A 13018-nucleotide genomic window follows, 5' to 3' on the forward strand; every position below is an offset into this window, starting at 1 on the left:
AGCCTGTGCTCTAGAGCCCGCGAGCCACAACTACTGAAGCCCGTGCACCTAGAGCCCATGCTCTGCAGCAAGAGAAGCCACCGCAATGAGAAGCCTGTGCCCCTCAACGAAGAGTAGCCCCTGCTCGCTGCAACTAGAGAAAGCCCACGAGCAGCAAGAAAGACCCAACAGAGGCAAAAATAAATAAATTAAATAAATAAAAAAAAAAAAAAAAAAGAGATGGTGCCTGGGCTGGACCTAGTAGGGCAGGGAGGACTCGCACAGGTGGATTTTCTAGAGGAAGGAGGAAGAATAGTACAAACAAAGACCCAGAGGTAGAAAAGAGTAGAGGATGAGGAATCTAGGGCAGACTGTGAAGAGCCTTGAATGCCAGGCTAAGGAGTTTGGACTTCCCCCACTGGTGGTGGAGAGTCACTGAAGGTTTTGGAACAAGAGAGTGATGTGATCAGAAAACTTGGGTGAGAGGGGCTCCTTTGTCCCCCCTGGAGACAGCTCTGTATGTAACCCAAAAGGATCTCAGAGCTTCTGGCCTCCTGGAGCTCAGAGAAGGGTTTCAGGGGCTAGTTCTCTGCCCACCAAGGAGAAACCACATATGCAAGAGAGGCAGGGAGTAAGGGACACAGGGTCCTGCAGCTGGCACTTTCTTCCTTAGTGGCAAGGAAATGTGTGTGTGAGCATTGTACCCAAAGTGGCCCAGAGCAGAGGTCTGTTTGTGTGTGTGCTATTGTATGAAACAGGCTGATATGAGAAAAGACCTTGTATTAGTTTTAGGACCCTTTAAGGTGCGAGGAAAAGAATTTCAACTCAGTCTAAAATAAAGACTAAAGAGAATTAATTGAGCTATGAGACTGGGTACCTATAGGAGATGACACTGACTTTAGGCATGGCTGAGTCCAGGGCTTAAACCAAGTCATCAGGATTCTCTTTCTCTCTCCATCTCTTGGGTTTGCTTCCATCTATATATTGGACTCATTATCTCCCATTGCAGTTGGGCTTCCTCTATGCAGGTGAGGAAAAGAACTGTTGAAAGTTCTAGGCTTACACTGCAGCACAAAGAGGGACTTTCTGTGTGTCAGTATATAAATCCCAGGGAAGCACTCTGATTGGTCCTGATAAGTCACATGCTCATCTCTTGGACCAATCACTGCTGCCAGAGGGAAGAGGTACTATGGTTGGTCAGGCCTGTCTGGAGACTGACTGCCAGCCCCAGCCAAATCACACACAGTGGAGGAGAGCAGAGCCCCAGTGGAAGCAAAGCTGAGTTGACAAAAATAACCCAGAGCCATTATGGTCCTTTTCTCAGGCTGTCCACTGTAAGGCAAGTGACCCATAGGAGTGTGTTTGTATTCATCCTGGCAATCTGGGAGGCTGGGTCATTTAAGGAGAGAATAATATAATAATATTTATAAATATAATAATTATATATTTTTTAAATGAGCTTTTTTATAGAGACATTCATTTTTTAATATTCTTTTCCATTATGGTTTATCACAGGATATTGAATATAGTTCCTTGTGCTATACAGTAGGACCTTGTTGTTTATCCATCCTATACATAATAGTTTACATCTGCTAATCCCACACTCCCAGTCCTTCCCTCCCCCATCCCCCTCCCCCTTGGCAACCACAAGTCTGTTCTCTATGTTTGTGAGTCTGTTTCTGTTTTATAGATAGGTTCATTTGTGCCATATTTTAAATTACACATATAAGTGATATCATGTGGTATTTGTCTTTCTCTTTCTGACTTACTTCACTTAGTATGATAATCTCTAGTTGCATCTATGTTGCTGCAAATAACATTTTTTCATTCTTTTTTATGGCTGAGTAGTATTCCATTGTGTATATGTACCACATCTTCTTTATCCATTCATCTGTTGATGGACATTTAGGTTGTTTCCATGTTTGGCTATTAAATGAGCCTTTGAAGTCAGGCATGGTCAATAATTTTGATATGACAAGATTAATTAAAGCTATGGAGTTCTGCTTTCAGTAGAGGTCTAGTTGCTCCTCTAAGGGGTTTTAATGCAGAGGGGTCGGTGGCTCTGTTATTTTGAGGGAAGAGCCTTGGAGGGAGGTCAGGTGATTGAGCTCTGGCTCTGGGCCTGCCCGCAGCTCACTCTGTAATCTTAGACAAGTCCTTTCCTCTCTCTGGACCTCAGTATACCCATCTCTACAACAAGAGGGGTGATATCTGCTGGTAGATCTCATGGAATTGGGCCCCTCCTGCAAGATCACCTCTCTCTGAGTTAAATCACATTGCAGGAGACGCCCATTGCTCCCACAAGCACAGGATGCCCCACAGGGAGCATGTGAGTCCTGCCCCCACCAGCTTCTCTCTGAGAACTGAAGAGTCTGGAGCATGTGGCTAGTGCTGGGGTAAGGGATGAACTAAAGTTCAGTATTCCTGTAACGCCTGGTCCTGGCTCCACTCCCCTGACAGGGGGCTACAAAGAGGGCATTTGCCAGCTGTGGTTTCTAAGAAGCCAATTCACAGAGTCACAGAGACCCTGAGCTAGAAGGTCCTGAAAGGTCCCTGAGCCAAGACTCCCGTTCTGTGCTGGAGCTCCTCCCTAACAGCCAGGAGAGTGCTCCTCCAGCCACTGTGCACACCTCCCGTGATGTGGGGCTCACTCTCATCCTTGGACCCCTCAAGAGTACAATTTGCCTTTGACATCTCCCTACAAGTCCCAGTGGTACAAAAGAATATTCTTTTTTTTTTTTTTACAAAGCAGACATTTTTAATTTATTTTATTTATTTATTTATTTATGGTTGTGTTGGGTCTTCGTTTCTGTGCGAGGGCTTTCTCTAGTTGTGGCGAGCGGGGGCCACTCTTCATCGCGGTGCGCAGGCCTCTCACTGTCGCGGCCTCTCTCGTTGCGGAGCACAGGCTCCAGACGCGCAGGCTCAGTAGTTGTGGCTCACGGGCCTAGTTGCTCCGCGGCATGTGGGATCTTCCCAGACCAGGGCTCGAACCCATGTCCCCTGCATCGGCAGGCAGATTCTCAACCACTGCGCCACCAGGGAAGCCCACAAAAGAATATTCTAGTCAGAGGTATGGGGAAAGAAAAGGTCAGAATGGCTGGAGCACTGAGCAAGTGGCAGGCGCCGGAGATGAGGGGCAAAGACGGCAGGGCCTTGAAGACTGAAAAGGAGTCTGAATTCTGCCTCAAGGGCAAGGGGACAGGGGCCCGTTCCCCCCTCCTTGGTCCTGGAGGTCCAGACCAGTGGGGGTAGGGGGAGGCTGGGGGGCAGGCAGGGTTGGGAAGGTAGGACCCCCTGGTGGGTGGCGAGAGCCCTGGACCCTGAGCCTGCTCAGCGCCGGGCTCTGGCCTTAGCCTTCGCCTCTGGAAAATGGGGCGAGGCGCCTGCGGGGCGTCCAGCCTGGGGGCTGAGCTGCTGATGGGCACGAGGCAGGGGACGGAAGGAGCCGGCTGGAAGCTGGTAATTAATAAATGAAATGCCCTGGGACTACCGCTGAGCCGACTCAGATGACATATCTGTCGCGGGCTCGGCAAACCATTAAATGACCATTTTCTGACAGAACGACTTCCCCGCTGCCGCGGCAGAGCTGCCTGACTTGCCGGGACGTATTTCCTTCTCACCCTCTTTCCTCCCCGCCCCCCGCCCCTCCCCCACCTGGTACTCTGCCCTCCCTGGGGTGCCGCTGTCCTCGGTGTATCTCCCTTTCTGTTTCTGCATGTGTCTCTCCATCTCTCTGCCTCTCTGTGTGTGCGTGTCTCTGTGTGTCTGTTTCTGCCCTCTTGGTCTCTCGGTGTCTCTATGTCACTCCATCTCTGTGTGTCTCTGTCTCTCTCCTCCCCTCTCACTCTGGTTTCTCTTCGTGGCCACCTCGCTCTTTCTCGGGTCTCTGGCCCTCTCGTCTCCCGGGCTGCGCGCTCTCTCCCCCGCCCCCTTGCCCTCTCTCCCTCTCTCGGTTTCTCCCCGTCTGTATAAGGTTTAACTACCCCCACCAACCTCCCCCCACCCCGCGTCTGGCTCAGCCTCCCCCCCCTCCCCCTCCCCCCCCTCCCCGGCTGCCTGACGGCTCCAGTTCATTTCTGCCTGTTTAATTGGGCCCCGGATGAGTTTGGTCGACAGGGCCATTCATCATGTGGCCGCGGCTGGCGGCGGAGCCCGGGGGAGCGGGGCTGACAGCTCCGCCAGGCTGGGATGCGGCCTGCGTCGGGAAGTTCACATATTTGGGCATTAGTGCAGCTATTAGTTTAACAAGCTTCGTTTATCCTTGTCACTACCACTTCAGCTTCCCATGTAATCATTTGAAATGTAGATTACAGCCAGACAAATGGGACAGCGCAAGATGCGCAGGGTGGAGGGAGTGACATGCTGCCGCTCGTTAGGGCTGCCTTCCCAGCCCCATCCCTTCCCAGGCACAGCTTTGATTAGCTTAATATTCACATGATTTCGGTGGGAAGCGCCAGTCACCTGTGCTGAGCCCCTAGCGCTGGGCGGAGGTGCCTAGGGTGCCCCCAGGTGAGGGTCTAGGTCCTGCCAGGGTAGGGCCCCTCTCATCCAAAGGCCATCCACCCTTAGGCAAGAACACACGTGGGTGGCCAGAGCCTCAGAGCCTGCCCCCAAAACTCCTCCCAAAGGGATCTTCCTCCCGGGGTGAGGGGGCCTCTAGACCTCCTTCTCCCTCTAGCTCTGATTTTGGCAGCCTGGAGGCTGGGCCACTGTCTCCCTGTGACCTGAGTGAGGTCTGCCCTTCTCTGGGCCTCACGTCCCCATCTGGACGGGGGAGTTTCGAATTAGACCACGTGGGCCCACTTGTCTCGCCTTGGTTCCTCTGATGGAATACCCCAGCTTCTAGTCATTTCTATTCTTCACCCGGTAGACTGAGGGCCCTTTTCAAAATGTGAACCTGGCTGTCGATGCCCTGCTCCAGAGGCCCTCGTGGCCCTCAGAATAAAGGCAGAGCCCCTTGGTAGAGCTTGGGGAGTGGTGGGGAGGGGGAGGTCGTCAGGCTCCACCGCTGCCCCCCTTCAGCTTTACCTGGAGCCCCCTCCTTTGTTGATGCGCAGCAGCTCCCTGCACCCCTGGCAGTTGTCAAATGCCCGAGCTCTCTCTCACCTCTGGGGTTTTGTGCGTGCTGTTTTCTCTGCCAGGAACACCAGTCTCCCTGTGGCCCCTCCCCCCACTCCTCTTCTCAGACATCTTTCTCATCCTCCAGATTCTCAGTGTAGAAATTCCTTCCTCCAGCAAATCCTCCCTCCCCCTGGTCCTTCTGCCCAGGGCCTCTCCTCCTGTGTGCATCTCAGAGCCCTGAACCTCCCTACAATAGCGCCTGACACACGGGATCAGGCTGTTTGCATCCCCACTGGACTGTAAGCTGCAGGAGGGCTGGGCCTGACGAGCAGGGACGCTGCCCAGCCCAGGTTTGCTGGAAGAGTAAATGCAGCACAAGCAGCGCCGTGCCTGAGGAGCCTCGGACAGAGAGGCCTGGCCCCAGCGTCCCTCACGGAACAATTGCGTTGTGTCAAAGCTCCTTTTCCCCGGCTCCCTTCTTCCCCGTCCTGCTGACTCTCTGGAAGGGTCGGAGTCTGGTTCTCATTGGGGAGGCTCCTCTGAATCAGTCAGGTCCCAGGAGAAAATGGTCAGCCCACTCAGAGTTCAGCCGAGAAGAGTTCAGTGGTGAGATTGTGCAGAGGAGTGAGCAGCGCTGAGGAGACTGACGCGGATGGCGAGGCCTCCGTGGGGACCGGTATAACCCTGGGCTGAGGGGCAGCGGGAGCGAACGTCATTGCCAGAAGCTGGAGAAAGAGCAGGAGCTGTAGAAGAGGGGCCGCAGGAGGATGGAACTCTAGAAGCAGCCACACAGAACTGGGGTGAGGCGAGGAGGGAGTGGGGGCTGAATTCTCTGATGAATTTTCTCTCCCTCCAGCCTCTGGCTGCTGCCTCCTGGAGGACCAGCGTTCTGTGTGATGTGGGCCACAGAGACCAACCTCCTGGGGTACAGGACAGGGCAGAGGAAAGAGAAGGCCTGGTGCGGGGGGGACAAACGGGGAGTATGGAGAACACCCCACATACTGTCCCCTCGCTCCCTCAGGCTGGCCCCTTTGCACGGAGGCCAGGACACCCCAGAAGGGCCACAAGAAAGCATGTCTCAGGACCAAGTGGACTCCTCTACAGAGGGCTCCACAGGGTGTGGACACCATCAACAGCTGCCTTTACCTCGTGCCTTCACTGCCACATCTCCCTGCCCAATCCGGCGGGCTGGGCAGTCCTAAACTCAGTTTCTTTTTCCACCTCTTCCCCTGCCAAGGTGCTTGTCTCCATTTCCTTCCTGACACCTTCTGAATAATGGCACCAGACCTTGAAGCCAACGAATCGTGAGTCAAAGTGGCTTCTCGATATCATAAAAGAGATGTTCTAAACCCCAAACATAAAGATCGTTTTATCTTTATTAATAGTTTAATGCATCTGAGAAAGCTATTTGCATTTTTTACACCTCCAACTCTTTCCTTCATGCATTGCTGGTCAGATTACACCAGGGTTCAGCCACTTAAATCCACTTAATAACTGACTAAATTCTACACTGAATTTACATTGAGCTACTGATTCTAGGATATAGATGAATTTTCTAATGGGGGAGAAAAAAAAACCCACACCAACAGATTTCCAAAGTTGTAAATCTGCTTTAATAATGAAAAAGGAATTAGTTAAATTATTGGGATTGATGTCATGTTTAACAGCATTTCCTGATGAAGACTCTGCAGCATAAAGTGAAGAAATAGACCTGGATTAATAATTGGGAGTATTTTCTTCACCTATTTAATTGAAGCACCACATTTGCAAACACACGTGAAATTAATTGAAAACACATGGAATTTGAGACACAGAGAACACAGAGACTCTTTTCAACCTCTGGCAGACCCAGTGCACATCAGTGCATGACACTGTAAGGAGAAATGTTTGGTCATTAATGACACTGACTTGGAATAACATCTAATTGGCTAATTGTTTCTACTGTAAATACACACACCCACCACTACTACCATCACCATCACAGAAACATATCCAAACACATATGACCACATTTAACATATAAACGCACACACAGTGGAGCCTAGCGCACCACACACCCGCATACATGCAAATATTCTCTCAACAAGAGACATACATGTGTGGGTCAATAAATTGTACACACATACTCCCAAGCCAGGCTTAGTAGAGAAAGGGGGAAAAACCTGCTCTCTGCCTCGCCCCAGCTTCCCAGAAAGAAAAAAAATGTCAGTGTCAGAAATGTGATAGGACTGTCAAAGACATATGGGAAAAACTCAAACAAACCATGGAAGTTGTGAAACATAAATCTCAGTTCTATTTGTTCTGCGACAGTGTACACACCACACATTTTTCAAACCACACATTTTCAGATAGAAAATTAAAACCCTCACCAGGTTCAGAATTGCTGGGGAAGTTGGATGGAAATTCTAGTATCCTGGCAAAAGAACTGTTAGCTGGCCTAGGACTGAAGGATGCTTCTGGACCACTGTCAGCAAGGCTTAGCTGGCCTCTTTTCCTCCACATTTTAGAGGGGCTGTGACCATGTCTGTGCAACCCAGGGCTGTGATGGGACAAACATTCCATAGATATGTTCTCCACTAAAAAACATTCCTTGGTTAAGCATAGGTTCTACTTCTGGGGAGTCCCCAAGCAGCCCTGATCTCCACATAGCTCCTGGGGCTGTCCTCTACTCGCCTAAATCCATAGCCAGGTCTGTTTCTCCACTGAAACTCACCTGATTCATTTCAAACCTCCAAGTGGCCTGGGAGTTTTTCCAATGCTTTAGTTCCAAATGTCTTAACTTCTTCCTCTCAAGGAACTCTCCCTAATAACCATCTAATATTGACTAAACCAGTTAATCCCAGTCCCTAGAAAAGTAGATAATGTTACTATGTACCATTCAGAGTAGTGTCTGTTTAATGCCCACATCTGGTTTTTCTTTCCCCTAAGCCAGTTTGTTAATCATGAAGAAATGTCCCAAGACTTCTTAAAAAGCTCCATGTTTTGGGTGGGTTTGTTGTGCAATGTCCCTAAAACATTTGAAGACCAAATAATGACACCTTTTGGTACATTCTCATCCAAACATCATTCTTCCTCAAAAGAAGCTTCCTGGATCAGACAGGCAAGCTTCTCTTTGTGGAAGCCTCACTCCCCCCTCCCCACAGTTTGTCCCTTATGGACCCTCAAGCCACCATTCTTAATAGCTCCTGCTGGAAACCTTCAACAGACAGGCAGTCTGTTGCCACTGGCAGCCTGACACTTCTTTGGCTTGGGGTTAATTTCCAATGCCAGGTGCCTCATTGTGGCCAGAGTTCTGCAATTTTATTCTCCACTTTCTTCCTAGCCCTAGGGTAGACACCAGTGTTGACTGAGATCCAGATGGTTGGCTAAGCAGAATCCAGTGCCCAGGGGCTTTCAGGGGGCCCTTTGAGGGATGAAGATCAGAACGTGGAAGGCCAGATCCAAGGAGCCCTCCATATCTTTGATCTCTCATTTTTGACTCTGAGTCCCCCTGGTCAGTGCTTGGTCTCTTGCCCTTGATTCACTGAGAACCCGTCTCACTGAGCATTTGAGAGGGAAGGACTGGAGAACATGTGGTTCAGCTTTATGTCCCCTACCCTGTTGTGCGGACGGAGACACTGAACCCCACGTGAGGACCTTCTGACATGGGTGCGAGAGGAATTAGGCAGGAAGATGACTGTTCTCTCTAGGGGTGGAGTAGGGTTCTTAGATGATCCCTCCTGAGTTTGTGAAGCAGGTCTGGGTCCTCTGTCATCCTCACCCAAGTCCACCCTATCTCCTGTCTCCCTTCAATTCAATTCAACATTTATTCAATAACGATCAGCTGAATAAATAATAAAGGAATGAGTCTCTCTGAACGAAGCAGTGTGCGGTAGGCAATGGAGACATGGTGGTATGGCAGAAACTGCTGCTCATGTTCCAATAGCCACCCTCTCCTTTGCCCATAGTAACAGAAGCTGTAGCTGGACCAATAGCGTCGCTCAGAATAAAGATCACCTTCTCCAGTCTCCCTTGCAGCTAGATGTGGCCACGTGACTCAGTTCTGGCCAGTGGGATATAAGCAGAAGGGTCAGGTGCCAGCTTCCGGGAGACGGCTGGTTCTCTTTTCTTCGTCTCCTCTGTCCTGTTGCCTGGAATCCTGCTGCTGCCATCTTGGACCTCGGGGCTGAGGGATGTAGTCCAGGGAGAGCCGAGGATGTCTGAGTCTGGTCCTTGTGGGCCTGCTGCAGCCAAGTTGCCATATCAACCCCGATTACCAACTTCCAGGCTCCGTATGTGTGAGAGAGAGTAAATCTTACGTCTTATATAAGCCACTGTTATTCTGGATTTTTCAGTCATTCATAGCCTATCTATTCTGTTATAGGCAGTAAAATAAGTACTTAACAAGTGTTTGAAAAAAAGATTGTATTCTTCCTAGCTTTGCCAAGAAAACATTGGACTTTTTCAAGGGGAAGTTTTATTAAGAAACTAGATCCTCTTGCTGAAAATATTTTAAATGTAGAGATATGTGTATATACACACATACAGCTCACGTTGCCCCAAGCCCCCACCAAGCATGGAGCAGAGATCAAGGAGCATTTACTTGCTGAAGGGAGAAGAAAGCAATGGACATTTCACTTTAAAATGCAGGTCCTGACAGCAGTTCCCAGTCACCCCAGTTGATTCATGCTTTTTCCTGGAATTTTAGTTTTTCTAGTATTCAACTTTCAGCCGCATCAAGGCATGCCAAGGTGAGGCATGTAAACACAAGGGCAGGTCACCAGATCTGCTGGCCAAGAATATACCCATACAGGAAGTGACATCCCAGTCTCTCCTTGAAGATACCTTCAAACTTCCAAGGGATTCTCTTAAAGCCACTTTCTTTCTTTTTTTTTTAAATTTATTTATTTATTTATTTATTTTTGGCTGTGTTGGGTCTTCGTTTCTGTGCGAGGGCTTTCTCTAGTTGTGGCAAGCGGGGGCCACTCTTCATCGCGGTGCGTGGGCCTCTCACTATCGCGGCCTCTCTTGTTGCGGAGCACAGGCTTCAGACGCGCAGGCTCAGTAATTGTGGCTCACGGGCCTAGTCGCTCCGCGGCATGTGGGATCTTCCCAGACCAGGGCGCGAACCCGTGTCCCCTGCATTAGCAGGCAGATTCTCAACCACTGCGCCACCAGGGAAGCCCAAAGCCACTTTCCCTTGGCTTTGGAGAGAGGAAGCAGCAGCCCTGCCCACAGGGCTCCTGAACCTGCATTTCCCCTAAGCTCCCCACCACTTCCTCTCTGTCTCTATATTTGCAGTGGTAGGGTGACTGTAGGAGAGTGGTACTGGGCAGTCAGGCCCATTCTCTGAATTGTCACCTCTCAGCACTGCAGGAGGTGACTGGACTCAACTGTTAGTGGCTCCATGAACTTTTAGCTTCAACTTTGGGCTTTGGCTATGCAATTTTTGGAACAACAGGAAAAAGTCCACTAAGCATCAGTGCCTGGAAGATAGTTAGCGCTCAATAAATGCTAGTAGGTATTATCGTTCATAACTCAACCCAAAGAGTCTTGTATTTAGAAGCAGGGCAGAAGATCAGAATGGACCAGGAGCATAGCTGCTGATGACAAGACGTGGGACACCGTCAGTTCTTCAGGCCAGGGATACGCTTGTCCTCCAAGCCTGGTGTCAGTTTGAGTTCAACTGAGGGTAGGACAAAGGTGAGGAGCAGGGAGCTGGGCATGGCGGAGCTGGGCATGGCTCAGCCATTCTTTTGCTTCAGCCTATCTGTCCTTCACTGCCCCAGAGTTAGTAGAAAAGAACTGGGTGAAGCTGAGGTTGAAATTCTCTGGAATTCATGAGTGTCATAAAGATACAGCCTGACTATCTGTCCCCAGGCCCATTTCCTCTTCATCAGCACACAGCTAGACGGCATTTCTCAGCCTCCTTTGCAATTGGGTGTGGCCACAGGACAGGGTTCTGGGCAATTGAATGTGAATGGAAAGGAAAACCTCCCAAGGCATGAACCTCCATGCTCTTTCCTTCTTTGCAAGCTTGATGCAGATAAACAGGATAACCTTGGAGGCCATACCTTAAAGATAGCAGAGCCAAAAGATAAAAGGAACCTGGATCCCTTAGTCACCTTGTGGAAGGCTGCCTGTCTACCAGGAACGCCCACACTTAACTGTTGTGTAAGTGAAAAACAGACTTCTATTTTGTTAAGACACTGAAGTTATGGGTTATGTTTGTTACATCAGTAGGCATCGCCTTAACCAATACGCCAAGTTCACACAGTAAATGAGGAAATGAGTCTGTGCCCACATCGTCCATGCTTTAAGAACCTCTAGGCATTTCAGGAGTTTATCTGCCCTGCTCTATAAAGTATGCACAATGTTTTAATTCCACTTTCTAGAAAGGTTTTCTTTCCAAACCTTCTTCTGGGCCTTCTCTATTAAAAAGGCCCATTTATAGAAACTACTACTTAGCATTTTTGGAACTTGTTATCCTATTCAGCAGAGTCTAAGTCAGGAGGCTTTGAACTCGGACAATTACTGCTCTTGATTAACAACAAGAACTGATGAGTTGGCCTTTCCAGTGTGCTAAGCAAACTCAGCCAAGCAGAAAATATCACTGAAAGGGAAACAACGGGAAGTGATTTTCTTGGTTACATTATGCGCCGTCGCGATATTTACACATGTTTGTGGATAATGTGGGAACCTCTGCTGCGCGTGCCCTTCCAGATGATACCATTGGGCTTGAAACGCCATGTTCCCTACTTGACCTGGGCTGTAAACGTCATCCTGTGACTGCAGACAGCCAGCCTAGTGGGAAAACCACAGACCTGGGAGTGGGAGTAGGCAGACCTGGCTGCAAGACCCCCGCTGTGCTCTTTTAGAGTCCCTGCTCCTCTGAGTGTCCCCAGAGCCAGCACCCAGGCCTGGCAATCAACAGGCAGCTGTGGCCTCATACTGTCGGACGGCCCAGAGGCAGCCTGGAGGAGCGTCCACTTCCTTGCACCCTCACCCAAACTGGGTATTTAAAAAAGATCTTTGTGACGTTGAATCATGTTTTTTTCTAATCTTGGACTGGACATTTACTAATATTTAGTATTACTTCATTTATGAGTGATCTATGCATGTCCGTTACCCATTTCTCTTTCTTCGAGATAATAGTATTTTTCATATAATTGCATACAGCATTTTCATATATTAAGGGCATTGCACCTCTTCACATTTCAAAGGTTTATTTTCCCAGGTTATTTGTCTTTTGTTTCTGTTAAAAAAATTTTTTTTGGTATATATAAAAGTAAAAGAAGAGAAACAGTCAAATATTTCTACTTTTTCCCTTAAGACGTTTCTTTATAAGCTTATAAAGTCACATTCCATATGGAGATTTGAGATATATTTATCTATAAACCCCTAGTTTTATTTTAAAAAATTAAAAGTATTTGTTTAACCTACCAGGGATTTATCTGAATGTAAGATGTGAGGTAAGGATCTTCCTAGGGGCTACACTGGGAGTTGAGATCTGGGAAACAGAGCCTCTGGCTTGTGTGGAGGTTTGGACACACAGGGGCAGACGTCCCTGGACAGAGGTGGCACTGGACAGGCCAAGGAGGAGTTGATGTGTGAAGGGCACATCCAGGCTGGGCTTGGGTCTGGGGGTCTCTTTTTTCTCAGGTGATTCTGTGGACTGAATTGTGTCCCCCCACTATGCCCCCGACCCCCCGGCCCCAAATTCATATGTTGAAGTCCTAACCCTAGTGCCTCAGAATGTGGCTGTGTTTGGAGATAGGGTCTTTAAAGAGGTAAATAAGTTAAAATGATCATTAGGGTGCTCCCTAATCCAATAGGACTATTGTCCTCATAAGAAGAGATTAGACAAGTACAGAGGGAAGCCCACGTGAAGACCCAGGGAGAAGTCAGCCATCCACAAGCCAAAGAGAGAGGCCTCGGAAGAGACCAACACTGCTGACACCTTGATCTTGGACTTCCCCACCTCCAGAATTGTGAG

This window comes from Balaenoptera musculus, chromosome 6 (assembly GCF_009873245.2).
Source record: "Balaenoptera musculus isolate JJ_BM4_2016_0621 chromosome 6, mBalMus1.pri.v3, whole genome shotgun sequence".
In the NCBI taxonomy this organism is placed as follows: Eukaryota; Metazoa; Chordata; class Mammalia; order Artiodactyla; family Balaenopteridae; genus Balaenoptera; species Balaenoptera musculus.